The following is a 17,640-nucleotide window of genomic DNA, read 5'->3' as shown; positions in this document are numbered from 1 at the left end:
AAGTATGGGGTCTGCAAACACAGATTTCTGATCTTGAGACTGTGTTTGAAAACTTCGACTTTTCCCACTCTAAATGTGTTTCTGATTTCTAAGCATTATTTTTTTTTCTTCCAGAGTATGGGGTTCTAGGTAGGCAGAGAAGGAAAACAAAAGATCTTCAGACAGGGTGACTTTGGTCAGTCCTCTGGAAATTCAGTAACATGCCCTGCCTTTCACCACCCTCCTCCACCACCTGTGGGTGTAGACTTAGCTGACCAGCCCAACAGCATACTGAGACCTTGGTTCAGACTTCTCTTATTGCCAAATGGAAGTTTGCCAATATATATAAAGTAAACAATTTTCAACTTTCCACTTATCTTTTGAATTTACGCTTCATGAAATTTGTGTTTCTTAGAAATTGTAGGCCTTAAAATACTCTGGATTATTTTACACAGATCAAGTAAAATATAGTGATCTTAACCCTGAACTTTTACCTTTGCTGACCTTAAAGTTAGACGTGACTGATTAAGTGAAAATAATTAACTGTGGGATTCTGAGAGTGGTAGTGTCTCTAACAATTTTATAATCAAACTGTTCAGTTACTCGACGGAACTAAATTTCTACAAGTCTTAGGTTCTTAGGAAAAAAAACATGAATTTGAGGCAGAAAGCTTTCGCTTGAAGGGGAATGAATGGGTATTTTGCGATTCAGGATTTGTGGAATAAAATTAAATAACAGGAAAGATCGAAATTTCGGGAGGAAATCAGATTTCACAGGGCTCTTTTGAGTGGTGAGGCTAGGAGTTGGGGTGGAGCAAAGTAGGAACGACGAGCTGAGGGCGGGATTCCTAGCAGCACCATAACACAAGAAGGGCCTTGTTCAGCTAGCAGCCGCACCGCACACGTTCTTAGTCATCAGTGTGTCGGTGACCATAGTAACAGTAGGGGCCGAACCTCTTCCTGCCCCCAGCATGCGCAGCGCACTGTGAACCGAAGCGTCCTCCACAATGTATCCCTTTTTCTCTTCAGCGAATGAACTACAATTCCCAAGAGACGCCTCGGCACCTCGGCACCTCGGCACCGCCTCCCCTGGGGGTCCACCCCTGTTCCCTCCCTCAGGCCCCGCCCCCTACTAGTCCCCTCCCCTCCCTTCGGGAGTGTGTCAGTGACCCAGAGGCGGTGTGAGTCGTAGGGACCGTCGGGGGGCGCCGCCGCCGCCTCCGCCAGCAGCATCAGCAGTGTCGCGCGTTCGGATTTGCGTGGAGCCTGTCCGGAGTGCACCACAAAGCGGCCCCGCGCCTCTCCTACCGCCCGCGTTTCCTCAGTGCTCGGCTCTGCGGTCAACTTCCCCTCGCCCAGCTTTGCCGGCTGGCGAGGAAGGCGGCGGGCGGCGGCGAAACGCCGCGCTGTCTGCTCGCGCTCCCCGCGCACGCACTCTTCATCCCCCCCCCCCACCCCCACTTCGCTCCGGGTCTCGGGGCTGTGCTGGGATTCCGGCCACCAGCAATTGTCCGGTGAGTGGCTTCGGCGGCCCGCGGGAGAAGTCGAGGCAGGGCCAGCGAGGGGTGCGGGCAAGGCGAGCGCGCAACTTCCTTGGTGGCTTTCTTGGGCGGCGGGTTGGCTTCCCCCGCCCGTCTGCGCGCCCCCGCGCTGGAGGCGGCAGGGAGCGGAGTTTGCGGCGCCTGCCTCCCGCTCTCTCGCTTGGGGAAGCGTCTTTGTCAGGAGCTGGCCCGGCGCTCCCTCCCCCTCAGTCTGGTAGCGGGGCGCGCGGTGGCCGAGTCCGAGCCCCGCGCTGGCCGCGTGTTGCGGGAGGTGAGCTCCACGGCTAGGAGGAAAAGAGAAATGAAAGAGAAACAAAGGAGGTGGTGGGCTTTTCTTTTGTGTGTGCGAATCTGATAACTTCTTTCTCCTTCATTACGTAACGCAGACTTCCAAGTTAGTCAGTCTTTTTATTGTTATGATTATTGTCATCATCTCTGCGTGTCTCTTGCATTTCCTTTCATCTCTGGATCTCAGAGCATTGTAAAACACTAATTAATTACACCTCCGGGGACCCTACGAAACAAGTTAATACTCTCGTTTCCGTAAGTGGGTAAATTGAGGCCCGGAAGAACGCTCTAATTGATGGATACCCTTGATCTTCCACCGCTCCTGGTGTCTGAGGACCTGAAAGCATTTATGAGTTGGAACTCGTCCTCCAATGCCCCGTGGAAAAGTTAAACATGCTCATTTTACTTATAGGTTAACTGAAGTCTAAAAGAAGTCTGGGTAATTGTTAGGTAGTTCAAACAATAACTCTTCTTACGTAGTGTTTGAACCTTAGAACCTCAAAGGACTCTTTAAAAGGGCCCTGAATGGGGAAAATACAGTAAATCATAAACTCACCTCACTATCTACTTTAATTTTTGTACACGCAGGTCTGTTAAAGGCAAGAGAGCAATGATGGGAGAATGGGAGGACAGATTTTTTTTTTTAATGTAGGTTTAGCAAATTTTAATCTCTACACACAGGAATGTGTGTAGGTTTTACCAGCACTAACAACCTTCCCATCGGTAAGTCACTAAACAGTATATCAAAAAATAATCAAATAAGCACTTTATCCATAAGCGCTGATTGTGCTAAGGACTGCAGCTTTAAGTGCATGAAAAGGTCATCTGTTTGTTTTGATTTAAAGGCTGTGTATTTACAGAATGTCAATTTTGTTTTCATAGCAGCTGATCTTTTGTTTCAGAACTGGCTTTGTCTTTTTCTACATTGGGTATCTATTACTTTTATCATTGAGGAGAAACCTAAGGGTTTTAAAAAAATCATTTAGTTTGCATAGTGTGAATTTAAATTTTTGAATTGTGGAAAAGATTCAGTTTCTACAGCTTCCGTTTATATTTTCTTCATAATAAAAAAACGTTTTCTCAGAGTGATCAAATTTACATTTCTCAAAACATTGTCTTTATGGTACAAATACAGCATGTGAATTCCTTTTTTTTTTTTTTTCATTTTTTAGTCATACCAGCAGCCTCTTCTGGAGGAAAATACTTAACTGAGGACAAGTTTATTTATTTTGGTAGTTGAACCAAACTGGAAGGTATCATAAATTTAAATCAAGAATCTTTCCTACTAGTTTTTTCTGAGGTGAATAATATCAGAACTGTAGTATACTTTGACTTATTCTGAATTCTCTTGAATTTAATTTTGTATTACCGAGTTGTCCCCAGATTTTAGATTCTGATGATTCCATCAAAAAAGGAAAGTGAAACGTTTGTTATTTTAATATTCCCCCCCACCCCCAAGTCCTCTAACTGGTTCCCTTTCTGTAATATGTTAAAAGAGATCTGGAGTTGAAAACAAACGATTGGAAAATATAAGTTAAATGTATGGAAGTCGCTTAGAATGAAGTGGTTGTAATGCCTCATCTAATAAATGTATGACTTTTAAGGTGAAAACTCTCATCTAGATTTTTTTTTACTGTTCTGGAAGTGCTGCGGTGTAATAATAGTAGTATTTACTGACTTGAAAAAAGTGAGCTGAAAATTGTCTTAGTGGCAGATTTGGGGAGGGGGATTGAAATTTGTGCTTTCCTTAAAATGATCATTTATCTTATAGCTGGTTATGTTGTGTTTCTTAATTTAGCATTTACAAACCACACTTCCTAGAGGCATCTATCTGTACTTTAAGGAAGCTACTAACAAAATTCCTTTGCTCAATTACTAGAGCCCAAAAGCAGAAGTTGGTATTGACCAGTGAATGGCACTGAAGGTTGGCAATGAAGGTTTCCCAATTTCTTTGGGACCCCTTAAAGAAAAGAAAAAGTACAGGATAGGGAACTGAGCCTCTAGTACTGCTCAGTGGTACAGAGGCAAGTTTCAAGGAGAAGCCTGAGTATGTTTCCATTTGACTTTGTTTCATCTTCCTTTCAGGTTGTCAGAATGTCACTTGTACATTAAGAGTTGTGTCATTTCAGAATATACCTTGTGGTTTTCCAGTAGGTCATGTGATAAGGACTAGAGTAGTTGTACCTGTGAACAACTGTTTTCAGACAGAAGCTTCTGTGGCTGCTAAAGATTTTAAGCCAAAAGACTCAGAACTGAAAACTTCTAACATTCTTACATGCATACATCTTACCCTGGCACATCAACAGGACCCTATCCTAGTGTTAAAATAAAAAGGCTTATATGGATTATTATATACATGTTAACTATATATTAAAATTTAATAATAAAGAATTAATTATTTATTACTATGAATACGGTGGCACCATGTGGTGGCAAGAATATGATGGCACTGAGGTGATTCTAGGAGTTTCTTTGGACAGATCAGGTTATTCCAGAAGATACATTAATGTCTTTTAGTTGACGAGAATAAAAATTTAAGAGCCAGGGAAAAGAAAGAAGAAAATTCACAGAATGAAGGAAACTTGATGAAGATGTTTTTAAATAGTACAACATTAAGGAGTCCTGACAACATTATATAATGGACAAAATTCTAGCTGAAGTCTGTAAACAGTGAATTCCACTCAGCACTTTCTGTTTATAGACTTCTAGCCATCTTTTTCAGATTTCCTCTAAATAGATCACACAGGAAAAATAAATAGAAATCATTCTTTCCAGGGATTTTAGGTTGTGTTTTTTTTTTGTTTTGTTTTGTTTTTTGTTTTTTTTTTTAAGAGAGAGATGGGAGGAAGAGAGGGAGAGACACATCAGTGTGTGAGAGATACATTGATCAGTTGCCTCTCACATGCTCCCAACTGGAGGCTTGTCCGGCAACCCAGACATGTGTCCTGACTGGGAATTGAACCGGTGACCTTTTGGTTCACAAGGCCAGCAACTCAGTTCACTGAGCCACACTAGCTAGGGTGAGATTTATTTATTTATTTATTTATTTACACATATAGTAGCCATTTTTTGTGTGTGTTTCTTTAAGTTTGACCTCTGCCAGTTAAAAAATTATGCAGACTAATGTATGGGAAACTCAAACAAGAAATTTTGATCACTGAGAGAACTAGATATAATCAATTTCAAGTTACACCATTAACTTTTTAAATGTTACCTTGAAAGACCACTCCTAATAATTTCTCCTTCAAAAGGTTAAAAATAATTGCCTAACATATTTGTTGCTACTGAGCAAATTTGCAAGTAATAAAGAGAAAGCACGAGATCTCTTGGGTGATTTTTTTTCCCTTTTAAATAGCAATAGGTAATGGAAGCATGAACATCTGATTGGAGCATTTAAATTATCATAGCTTCCTTCAGAAGTAAACTGAGAGCAAGAGAACTTCATCAGGTAATTTAAGAGAAATGAATTGTAAACGCGTCTTAAGACCTGATTATTTTTCAGAATATTGTACAAGCTGTTTTAGTTTTTTTGTTTTTATTTTTTGCCACAAAAACTCTATTTCAGAATTTTAAAGTTTTTAATTCAATACACATGTTATTTACTTCCTTGTCATAAAATGTACTGCTTAATGGGAGGGAAGTGGGGAGGGTTGGGAGGGTGGGCTGGATTGGGAGTAAAAGGGAGAAAACTGTACTTGAACAATATTAAAAAAAATGTACTGCTGATTTTTATTTTATAGTGAATCTCTTGGGATGTTGCTAATTCTAAAAATATGTGGTACCACCAGTTCCCCATCTTCTACAGTGTCTTTAATTTTTTTTTTGGCTATAATTTGCTTTTTCCTCTAAATTGTAAAATAAGCTAAGTAATGTTTAAATGTACTTGACAAATATGACAGTCAGTAATTTATTATGCTAAACTTCAGCTCAGTTTCAACATTCAAGGTATATTGAATCTGTTTTGGAGATAGAAGCACGCTTATTTTTAAGGGGGCTAAAGCAGGGATAACAAATAGATTTCACCTTGAGTACCAAATCTGATTGCTTGGTGGTATCTGCCTAGGTCAGACTCAGCAAGGAAGAGTGCTATGATTAGCAGTTTTTGCTATTGAGTGGGCAGTGGACTTTTTGGCATTAATGCCACATATTCATTTAGTAAGTATTGAATACCTTTTACATTTCAGCACTGGTCTAGATGCTATCACACAGACTAGAATCCCTGCCTTAGAGTGTTTACATTCTAATAACAAGACTCAGACAATAAATATAAGTAAAATATTTCATTTTTTAAGGACAAATGACCAGGATTCTTCAAGAAATAAATAGCAGGAAAAAATGTGAATAGGGAACTAAAAGTTTAAGAAACATAGGATTCATATCTACCAAATACAGTACAGACCTTAGGCTAGATCCTGCTTTGAGCAAACTAACTGTAAAAAGACATTCATGAAAAATTGGGGAAATTAAGACGACTGGATATCTGATGAAAAGGAATTATTAATTTTTAAGGTATGGTAATGTATTATGTTTTTTAAGCAAGAGTCCTTACCTTCTAGAGATGTAATGTATTCATGAATTAAACTATGATATTAGGGTTTTTGCTTTAAAATAATTTGAAAGGGAAAGGAGCATAAATGGGAATAACATTGGCCATATTGTTGAAAATTGTTGAATGTAGATGATGGATACATGAGATTTCTTATATTCTCTCTGCTTTTGTGTATGTTTGAAAATTTTCATAATGTACAGCTTTACACACAGACACATACATGAAAATAAAATAGAAGGGGAAGAGAAAAGATGTGGGATGGGAGGAGGATGCAGAAAAGACCTCATTGAGAAGATGATAGATAGAGTATTTGAGTAAAGACCTGAAGGAGGTGAGGCAGTAAGCCTTGCAGGTAATCTTGGGTAAGACATTCCAGGCAGAGGGAACAGCAAGTACAGTGGCCCTGAGATAGGAGCTTGACTAGAGTGCAAGAACAATGTGGCTGAGTTAGAGTGACAGAGTGTAACAGTAGATTAAGTCAGAAAGTTAGAAGGGGCGGGTAAAGGAGACCAGATTGTGTGGGGCCTGATTATCAGTCCTTGTTTTAAAGTAAGGATATTTATTGTATACATTTATCTAAAATAAGTCTATGTTAGTCACCTTGGAAGCTACACACTTATTTTAACAATACTTGATCACTCAGAAATTTTGGAACTTCTTTTTTAATTGCCTTCTAAACCAGTTTAAGTGCCACACATGAAAATAGCTCATTACTATATATACTTTTGTGTTTGCTCCTTGTGTTTAAGAAAAAGGGGGGGATTAACCACATGATACCTCATTTTATTTATCAGAAATGACTTAGAAAAGATTTTGACAGAAAGAAAATAGGAAGCAACTTCAGGCTATAGCTAAGAATCAGATCCACTCAGAGAAGACAATTACTGTTAGTAAAAATCAGATCCACCTATAGACTAAAAGGAGTTTTAATAATGTTTGTGACAATTGTAGCATAATTTGGAATAAGAATATAACCTTACTGACTGATATTGAAGAGACTGTTAGTTTGACTGACTGATATGGAAGGGACTGTACTTGGATATTTAAGAAAATTCCAATACATTAAAACACAAACACCCAAGAAGACCATGCACATTTCTTAATACTTAAGTACTTGAAACAGTCATGCAAATAAGTTTCATTTGTGTCATGCATTCAAGACTGCCAAGATGGCATTTATAATATAGTGAAACTGTATAACTTTCTTGTTGCTGTCAATATACTGAGGAACTGAAAGACTAGCACACTTTTAGGTAAATGAATCTGGCTTTCAAGTCTTATATATATGCTTCAATTCTCAAGTTAGTAATTGTTTCAAGAACATGCTGATTTTGATTTCCCATAAAGAACTTTTAAAAAATCATTATTATTAAAATTATGGGAGAATTGGGTTTCATGCTCTAAATGTTTGAAAGCACCCTCACCGAAACCCTCATAAATAGGGATTTTTAAAATCTACTCATGGGCCCATATACATGTAGAGATTACTAGTTTTGAATGATTTTTTTTGTAGAAATTATTTCTAAAAGAAGAAATGCTCTAACCTGAGAAATCAAACTTATTTGAGTTTTACTGTACTGATAACATTGACTGAAGAAAACCATTGTTTTTCTAGTTAATTATGCATAATGGGAGGAACAGTGTTTTCTTCATTATTTTTTATCCAGTGATTTGTAGAATTTAATGGGATGAAGTAGAATTTGTGAACTTTTATTATATAATAAATCTCATAAAGTAGCCACTAAGAATATTAGGTATGTAAAGTATATAAGAAATGCCTTAACAAAGTTTCTTACTTTAAATATTTTTCAGAAAATTGCTAGGAATCTAGTTCTTTAATTCACTCAGAGTAGTTGTCCTTTTGGTGTATATATACGGGGTAGGCATAAGTGGGTTTATAGTCATTCATATGGAAAATAATATAATAATAACTAATTGCACTTTTAGGTTGGATAATTTAATATGCTTTAAACACTAAACTATTAGCATGGAACACAGAGCCCGTGTTTAATTCTTGGGCTTTCCATTAACTCTGACAAGTATTCATCTGTAAAATAAAAATGGCAGCAGTTTTTCATGAAAGAATTTGAAATTCTATAGTGGTGACCATAGTGCAGTGTTTCTCATTTTAGAAATAGTTCTCAGTCTGTTGATTTGGTGGTACGTTAATGAATTTGGTTTTGTTTCCATTTTTGTGGAATAAATAATTTATGGTAGGGAAGGAAGGGAGAGGAGGGGAAGAGTAACAGAAGGAAGGAAAGAAAAAATTGCCTCTCACAAAATAGTAAACAAGACCACAGATAATTCTTGTAACTTGGATCTAAAAGCGTCCATGACTTAATAAGCTATGATGCAAATGTATAAATTAAGTAAAGAGTTATAATAATAATACAACTTCCATCAAGAAAAAAAGTGGCTTTGAAAAAGGGGAATCTTGTATTTCATGTTGACTTTAATATTACAACCACTATGAAACCTATAGCTAGTTTTGGAACTAATAAGGATGATGATTAACAATAATTAAAAATTACTAAAAATTTCAGTTTATGACTTCAGCCTCATAAATTTTTGCAGCATAAGGCTTCACATTGTTCTTTTCAGCTTATGCATTGCAAGATACTTGTATTCTACATCCCTGCCTCTCTCACTTCATCTCTCTCGTGTTCATCTCTTCATCACTCTGCTGCTAACTCTGTTTATCTTCCTTTGCCTCTTTAGTAGTGCCCATTGTGCTTCCACATTGTTTTCTACATTTGTCTGCCATTTTGTATACTTATAAATTAGGCTTGGAATGAATTAAGAGCCCTAAAGAAGTCACCTGTAAAGGGAACTTTTCCTGTTCGTGTCTTACCTACATAGCTTCTTTGTTCTCTCTTTTTTTTTTAAGATTTTATTTATTTATTTTTAGAGAGGGAATGGAGGGAGAGAGAGAGAGAAAGAGAAACATCAATGTGTGGTTGCTGGGGGCCGTGGCCTGCAACCCAGGCATGTACCCTGACTGGGAATCGAACCTGCGACACTTTGGTTCGCAGCCCATGCTCAATCCACTGAGCTATGCCAGCCAGGACCCTGTTGTTCTCTGAAAAAAATAGTTATTTTTAGAGAGAAGGAAAGGGATGGGGGAGAGATCAATTTGTTGTTCTACTTACTTATGCATTCATTGGCTGCCTCTTGTACTTGACCTGACCTGAGATTGAATCAGCAACTTTTGCATATGGGGACAGTGCCCTAACCAACTGAGCTACCTAGCCAGGACCTATGTAGCTTTTTTTTATCTTTTCTTGCCCTTGTTATTGCTGTGTGCTCTGGTAGAGAGGTGGTATATTCCATCCAGCAGACACTAAGAGATAACTGTGTGACCTATAGGATGTAATACTTTTTGAACTGAATAATATCAGGAACAGTAATAAGCTTACTGATTTGAAATCCTCATGAGTTAATCCTGCATCTCTCCAGAACTTATACCTAAACTGGCAAAATTTGAGAGTGGAATTAACAGCATCATGGAATTTCAAAAGCTGTTTTCAGCTCTTGATATATGTTGTCTTTTCCAAAAGTTTCAAATAAAGAGGGTCTTCATCATTACTGCAATATTAGCTTAATTATAAATGGGCTTGGGGAAAAACTGTGCCTGGACTTATGTTGATCTTTTTGACAATCTAGAGGAAAGGACAAAAAGTAATGTGGTGAAGAAGTTTATAATTTCTCCTTCTGTGGAATGAATTACAAGGTCCTGATTTTTTGCTAGTCAGTAGGTGCTCATTGTAGTGTTCAACATAGTTGGCTTAATTTTTAGAAAGCACAATTAAGTTTAATTTTATTTTTTAACAATAAGTGAAAACAGTTGGAAGTGCTCTGATGGTTCTTCAAAACCTTAGTGTTATATTCCTGGTTCTCGGCAGATACCATCCACAGTACTTCATGTTCCACAGGGTTAATGCTGGATTTAATGGACTGCATTTATTGGAAACACTAAAAGCTGATCTCCTTTCACTTTAAAATATAGTTAACACAATGGAATATTTATTCTGCAAAATGATTCTCACTACCATACTTTAAATTTCCAAAAGACCGAAATTAGTTAAATGATAACATTACAAAAATCCAAATTACAAAACTAGTTAACTTTATCATTTGTGAGCAAGTGCGTTACATGTATGTCTTTTTTAAAGTACTGGCTGCTTCTAATTAGAAACCACAGTCCTATAGACAGACTTCATGTAATTGAAAACTTAAAAATTTACTTACTGCTTTACTGTAATTTCCATTTAAAATGGGATGATTCAGTCTCTGGACTAGTTCTGTCAGTTCACCAAAGGATCAGTGAATTGTGTTCTTAAAACTGTTTAACATAGAAGAGGTTTGTGACTTCAGTAATACCAGACTTGTTTCCAATTTATCATTGACTCTTAACAACAACAACAAAAATCAATTTGCTAAAGCTTCTTTGTTGTATCTCTTTTAGAAATGGCACACCAATTTATTTGTGTATAGTTCACCCCTCATAGACCAGCCTTTTAAGGCTTTAGCTAGAATTTGCCTCCTGAAGCTCTTTAAAATGGCTTCCAAAAAGCATTTGCTAGGTTTTAGAACTGAGTAGGCTGTTAATGATTCAGTATGCCCCCTCATTCTTCTCCCACTTCTTAAATTGAAAGCTCCTTCATAGCATCTAGGTACCCTGAGTCATCATGGCTAAACTCTAAAGAATTGTCACATGGAAAAACTCACCATGAAGTAAAATTGTCAGAAAACAATTTGAGTCTGATATTGATCACAAAGATACAACCTACAGATGGTAGGCGTTATTGAAATTTATTAATGTACTTACAAGTACACGTAAGTCTTTATTATAGGACTCGTAAATTCTGAGGACTTGTTTATTCCCAGTTAAATTTTAATTGGTTTGTTTTTTTATTATCTATTACATGAAAAGAATTCATTTTTTTCATTGAACAAATACGGAGTCTGTCTAGAAGCTATCCAGCCATGTACTATGAAAAATAGAGACATTTCCTGAAAAAGATACAAGAAACATTGTACATAGGACAGTGATGCCTTGGTCCCTTTCAAAGTAGGCACCTTGGCACCTTACACAGTTCTCTCAATTGCCATCAGCTGCTCTGTTGTATTTTCCTGAATCTCTCATTGATGGTCTGAAATCTCTTCCCTTTCAAAGGCTATTTTAGTTTTGGGGAGAGCCAGAAGTCGCAGGGCGCCAAATCTGGGCTTTAGGGCAGCCGAGTCACCTGGGTGATTTGCTGTTTCACCAAAAAACTACAGGAGATGTGATGCACAATTGGTCACATTGTGGTGATGAAGCTGTCAGTCACCAGTTGCCCATAGCTGTGGCCTTCTGAATCATCTGAATAGTTTCAGCAGGAGAATGTTCAAGCTTAATGCAAAATTTGATGCAAATTCGTTGCTGTACTCACTCAGTCATTTTGAATGTGATAGTTGCACTGTACACATGGTCACTCAATGGCATCTACCACCTCCACTGGCTCGTACAGTGAAGTTGTCATTGTTCACTCATGCACATTCCAGTCCACTCTCTTTGGCTGCCAGGTTACATCGATGTTGCACAAACTGTTCTTGTTATATTAACAATGGCTGGACTTTTTCTGGACAGACCTCATATATCTGAGACAAGTGGTGTGTATGCTTTAGGATAAAACCCACTATCCCAGAAGTCAAGAGACCTAGAGTTCTGGTCTGTTTATTTAATAGGTGCCTCATATATTTCACTTAACCTCTCTGGACCTTAGTTTCCTTATTTTTACAAGGTCAGCAACTTCATGATAGCCCTCTTTGGGATCAACTCAGGGCAGATACAGCTAATAGCTGATCCCAAATCAGCTTCAGACTCTTTTTTGGCACAGCATGGTCAGGAGCTATAACGGTCAGCATTTTAGATGAAATTTATCTGTCTTCTCAACCTTATAAAGTCTCTGCCAGCTCTGTGATTTCAGGACTTTAAACATTTGCATATAGCAAGTGTCTCTCTTGTTTGAGTCTTTACTATCTCTTCCAGTTGATCGTTATGGGTTGAAACTTACTATGTGAATTGAAGAATGCTTTGTAGTCAGAGATAGCTTGTTTTACATTTCATGTATTATTATAGACTGAATGTCTTCTCCTGAAATTCATATGTTGAAGTCTAATTCCCAATATGATGGTATTTGGAGGAATAGAACCTTTGAGAAGTGATATGGTCATGAGGGCACTGATTAGTGAGTTTATGAAAGACCCCAGAGAGATCCTTTGATCCTTTTGTTGGGACACAGCAAAAAGATAGCCATTGAACCAGAAAGCAGGCCCTCACCTGACAGGAATCTACCAGTACCTTGATCTTGAACTTCTCAGTCTCTGGAACTGTGAGAAATAAATTTCTGTTTATTAGCCATCCAGTATATGGTGTTCTGTTACATTAGCCTGAATGGACTAAGACATGTTGTGATGTTAAAAACAAATGATTGGAGAAAAGTCGTGGGGGCCCTTAAAATTTCCCATGAAATGAAAACAAGTCAAAATGGTCAGGGAAAACTTGATTTAAATTTATTTCAACTCCTATAGGAAATGTTTCTAAGTTAAAAAACTCAGGTTAGTGAAGTTCAAAGTGATGTGTCTATTTGGGGGGTATATAATGAGGCACAACAAATACTAGACTGAGAGACAGGAGGCCTGAGTTCTGTTTCTAACCTGGTTATTGTCATTATCTATGAAATGGTATCAGACCAGTGCTTCTCAAACATTCATGTATTATGTAAATTACCTGGGCATCATGTTAAGGTGCATATTCTGATTCAGTAGGTCTGAGTGGGCCTTGAGTGGACATTTTTAACAAGCTCCCAGATGTGCTACTGCTGTGTGCCATGAACCACACTTTATAAAAATACATTATTGTATGAGACTCCTTCTGGCTTAGAAAGTGTTTAAATCATAACTTGACTTCTTTTTCTCCAACTCTTTTCCAAGTTTCACTGAACTTGTTCTTTTTGTGGCCTTTTTTTTTAAGACTCATTCTGTATTCTCTCAGTCAGATAGCTCCTGTAGTTTTGTTGTTTTTCCCTTGCCAGAACCAACTTCATGGGTGGTTATTCAAGTTAGAAGTAGGGTAGTATTATAGAAAGAGGCTTTTGATTCACATCCTCCCCCCACTGATTAGCTCTGTCTCCTTGGACAGTTGACTCTGTTTACTTAACCTCTCAAAACTTTGAGTAGCTTCCTAGTAGCATTCTTGAGAGGAAAAGACATGGTATAGAAAGTCCTTAGCACAGTGTCAAGCATAAAATAGGTGCACAAAAATTGGAAATTATTTTTATTATTAATGTTGGCATCCTGAGTTGGTTTGGTAGAGGAGAAAGAAGTGAGGGAAACATCTGTCCACAGCCCAGGATCTACCTTCTGTGTTTCACATTTAAAATTCCAACTGCCTACTAGACATGTTAACTGAAATTCTTCAAACTTAACCATGGTCAAAAGAACTTCTTTATTTTTCTTTCCTTATCTGTTCTGCCTCCTTCGATCCTGAAGGAAGTTAATGTTTCACTCTCTACATACCCAAGTCAGGAACCTATTAGTTCTTCCTTGGTTTTTCAAGTACAGTGGTACCTTCATACTCATTGTTAATTCATTCTGGAACTTGTGATGAGTGCCAAAACCTACAAGGGCTGAACGATGAAGCATTTTCTCTTGCGGGGTTGTGTCATGACTCATACAAGTTCTAGCAAGTGCAACAAGTGCCAAGCAAGCGCCAAGTGTTGAAACATTTTTTTCCCCATCAAAATGCCACGCATATAGGGTTTGATGTGTTCTGAAGCCAACGAGTACCGAGGTATGACTGTGCCGCTCTTCTCTATCCTCATTTTTACCATCTTAGGTAAGATAAGCTCTTCATAATCTTTTACCTGGGCTGTTTATAGCTGATCTTGCTCTTTATTAGCCTCCTCAGGCTTCTCATAGTCTTCTCTCCCTTTATCCCCTCCTCCTCACACATCCTCCATACTGCTTTCAAAGTTATTTTCCTAAAAATCCTTTTCTGAAACCAAAATGTTTGAATGCCTGCTATGTAGAAGGCACTGTGTAGGCACAGAGTATACAATGAGAAAACAAAATGAGACAGTTCCTTCCTAATGAAAATCACTCACTAGGGATGGAGATAGATACTAAAAACAAGTAAATCAGAACAAGGTGCTCTGAGAGAGAATAACAGGATTTTATTCGGTGGTAAGAGAAAGTGGTTCTTAACATTTGAATGGTTAAGCTCCTATCAAGAGTGAGAAGGAGACAGCTAAGCAAAGAGTGAGTTAATGTTGATCCAGGCTAAGGGTACAGCAGGAGCAAAGATCCTGAGGTGGGGGTGTTGAGTATGTTTTCAAAGTAAAATTCTCAGGACATAGTGATGGAAAGATATGGAGAATGAGAACTTCCAGGTTTCTAGTATGAGCAGTTACTGGGTTAATAATGGTGCCATTTTTTAAAGCAGAAAGATTAGAGGTAGGACAGGTTGGGACAAGTGGTGGAATCATAAGTTTAGTCTGTCAAGTTTGAGAATATGAAAAAAATAAGTGCAGTTATGTCAGTTTCCTCTCTGGTTCCTGATTTCATATAAGATCTGTTCCAAATTCTCTCTTGGCTAATAAGGTCCTTAAATAGTTGGACTTTTGATCCTAACTTGCCTTTCTGGCTCTTCCTCAGCTTCCCTTCATTGCTGTGCTTACACCATAATGAAATCATTACTGTTCTCAACAGTTTTCAACCTTTGCATGTTATTGTAGAGTAAATGCCTCTTCATCCTTCAAAGCCAATTGTGAATATTATTATTCTATAGAGTCTTCTCCAACTTAGATTAGGGTCTTGGGCCTTTTTACTGTCATTTGGTTAATACCCCTGTTATAGTACTTACCACATTGTTCAATATTAGCATTTCTCTTTTAACGTATGTGTTTGCATTTCACTAAACCATGAGCTATGTGGGTACAGATATCAAAGCTTACTGGTTTTGTGTTCCCAGAATCTAGCATACAGGGTACATAGGTACTGCTCAGAAAATGAATGAGTGGCTGTTGTTTGTCCATAAGGAATCTGACCTGACTCTACCCCCTGAACTGGAATGAGTGTTCTTTGCATCCATAGGGTTCAGACACTACTTTTATCATATTACAGTGACAGTAAAATTTTTACATACATTTGCTAAGGACAGGAACTGAATATTGTTTTTCATTGTTTTCCTAGTGCCAATACAGTGCTTAACTTGCAATCAGGAAAATGCCTTTAGACCATAGTTTCATTACAGAACACTTCACCAATAATGCCCTTGGTGGATGCACATTATGGGAGCTGGAGATAGTAGGAAGGGAGAGCCAGCATAATTATCTCCGTATCTCAAATGCTTTCTTGCTTTTCTTGCTAAAAAATAATGTAAGTATGCTCAAGATAAAATAAAATCTAGTTATTTCTTTGAAATAGCTGTGGATATCACTAATTATCTCCATATTGTGAAATATAGCAACACTTTTTCAGTATTCATCTTACCTGACCTCTCAGCAGCATTTGACATTGTTTCCTACCTTTTTGAGATATTCTTTCTCACTTCCAGGATAGCATACACCATATGCCAATACCTTGATGCTGTTACTCTTTTATTTTAAGAGTTGCTGCTTTGGTTTTTCAGATAACTAAATTTTTTAATTCCTCAAGGCTTAGCCTTAGGCTCTCTTCTCTATATGCTTTCCCTAGGTAATTTCATCTGTAAGCTGAAAATTTCCAGATTTATATTTCCTATATATACCAAGTGGGGCAAAAGTAGGTTTACAGTTGGGAGTACATGAAACACAGTTTATTCTTTTATTATTATTTATTAATTATTGTATTATTTTCTCTATGAACAACTGTAAACCTACTTTTGCCCCACCCTGTGTAAATATTTCTAAATTCTCCCATGGGTGTTTCAAAGGTAACTCAGGTTCCCATGTTCAAGGTCAAACTCATGGGAGCCTCAAAAGTACCAGACTATGGAAGTTTTTGAAGAGTGATTTATTACCCTTCATAAAAATTATTTCAAACATTCTCGCCTTTCCCCCAGAATTCTGTTTAGTAGGAAATTGTTTTCATACTAAAGAAATCATTTCTAAATAATTGATAATATATAAATATTCAAGTAAATAGAAATTGACTGTCAGAAGTACTGTAACAGTAAACCTTTATTGAGCTTCTATTTTGTGCTAGGTACTTTAATTTTCATAACAACCCTTGAGGGAGGTAATACTATATTAGTGAAAACTAATAGCCTATAATGATTACAAGTATAGAGTCTTAATAAAAACTTCTCAGATTCCTATCCCAAATGCCAGCCCTAAAATTTATTAGATGTGTGACCTAAGGTAATTTGATGATCTGGGCCTCAGTTTCTTCATCTATAAAACAGAGATGATAATATTTCTCTCCTAAGAACATTATTAGGAGTTAAAGAATTAATTGTAAAGATCTTTGTAAAATGCCTGGCACCACTTATGATAAGCACTGCATACCTGTTAATGTTATTACTCATTATCTTAGGTTTACGAATAAGGAACCTTAGTCTCACAGCTATCAAATGACATCACAGCTCTCAAATGCTAGGAGATAAACATAGACAGTCTGACTCCACAACTTCCTTAACCGCTCTATTTTACTTTATTTCAACTAATAAATTATCTCATCCTCTTGCACACAGACTCCATATTAATGGTCTCATTGCGATCATACTAGTATTCATTCCAGCTCTCACACCTGGTGTTTAAAATGTAGTAGATCTAAAATATGCAGGTAAAAGCTCACTTCAGTATGATCTGAGAGGCACAAGAATATACATCTTAATTCTGTTTTAGTCTATGTGCATTGTTTGTTTCTCTCCTTTTCTTATTAGCAGTTAAGTCACCAAAATCCCTAGAAAGTGGAAATACCGCATACTTTTATATTACTCTTAAGAGTCTTTAGTTGTGATTTATGTACTTTTTTAAGTCTTTTTCTAAACATTTTCAGAATGACTTGGGGGCTCAGTAGCATGTTATATTCATATAGAGTACCTAAAATAAATAATTTTTGATATGTTTAACTATTACTTCTTTAGAAATTATGTAGTGATTTGTCCATTTTTAAAAGTCTAAGATACTTCAATTTCCCAAGGAGTTTTCCTTTGAATTTTAATTTTATTATCTGCTTTTTGAATAGGAACTTTGATTTTAGTATTTTGATGTCTTTGAGTCTGTATGTATTTGAATGTGCTTAATTTCATAAGCTTTAG

General features: G+C 37.3%; 1 protein-coding gene across 1 annotated transcript in view; it reads left to right on the top strand.

The window, feature by feature from the left end:
• The first annotated feature begins 1,147 nt into the window (after window positions 1-1,147).
• PELI1 (pellino E3 ubiquitin protein ligase 1) overlaps window positions 1,148-17,640 on the top strand; it is a 54,992-nt gene continuing 38,499 nt past the window's right edge. The window contains exon 1 of the mRNA XM_028514665.2: window positions 1,148-1,492. The gene's annotated coding sequence lies outside the window, so the exon portion shown is untranslated. The remainder of the gene's footprint in view (window positions 1,493-17,640) is intronic.

The sequence above is a fragment of the Phyllostomus discolor genome, chromosome 6 (genome assembly GCF_004126475.2).
Source record: "Phyllostomus discolor isolate MPI-MPIP mPhyDis1 chromosome 6, mPhyDis1.pri.v3, whole genome shotgun sequence".
In the NCBI taxonomy this organism is placed as follows: domain Eukaryota; kingdom Metazoa; phylum Chordata; class Mammalia; order Chiroptera; family Phyllostomidae; genus Phyllostomus; species Phyllostomus discolor.
Note: the sequence above shows the minus strand (reverse complement) of the source record. Positions and strands in the feature narration are given on the sequence as shown.